The sequence below is a fragment of the Corvus brachyrhynchos genome, unplaced genomic scaffold, assembly GCF_000691975.1.
Source record: "Corvus brachyrhynchos isolate BGI_N302 unplaced genomic scaffold, ASM69197v1 scaffold148, whole genome shotgun sequence".
NCBI classification, from domain to species: domain Eukaryota; kingdom Metazoa; phylum Chordata; class Aves; order Passeriformes; family Corvidae; genus Corvus; species Corvus brachyrhynchos.
Genome location: NW_008239785.1, coordinates 865851 through 866332, shown reverse-complemented (window position 1 = coordinate 866332; position 482 = coordinate 865851). Strand labels below are relative to the sequence as shown.

General features: G+C 67.4%; 1 protein-coding gene across 3 annotated transcripts in view; it reads left to right on the top strand.

Annotated features, from left to right (window-relative positions):
• FN3K (fructosamine 3 kinase) overlaps positions 1-482 on the top strand; it is a 12038-nt gene that overhangs the window by 2818 nt on the left and 8738 nt on the right. The gene's annotated exons all lie outside the window — the stretch shown is intronic.

Here is a 482-nt window from a genome sequence, read left to right as displayed (position 1 = left end):
CCGTGCCACCGGGACCTCCCCCCCCGCCAGCCCTTACACCAGGAACAGCTCCTCATCACTGCAAGAGCGGTCTCCCCCGCCTCACACCGGGAGCAGGCCCCCATCCCGGCAGGACCAGCCGCCCCTCCCACCGGGAACAGACCCTTGGTACACCGGGCGCAGCCCCCATCCCGCCGGGAACAGCCCCCCATAACACGGGGAACACCTGTTCCCATAACAGTGGGAACAGCCCTCTGATACACCGGGAGCAATCCCCGCCTCACACCGGGAGCAGCCCTCTATCACTGCAGGAACAGTGTCCCCCTCACACCGGCAGCAGCCCATCCTCACACCGGGAACAGCCCTCCCATCACTGCAGGAAGTCCCCACCTCACACCGGGAGCAGCCCCCCTCACATCGGGACAGCCTCCCCCTTCTCACACCGGGAGCAGCCGCCCCTCACACCGGGAACAGCCCGCTATCATCGCAGGCACAGACACCCA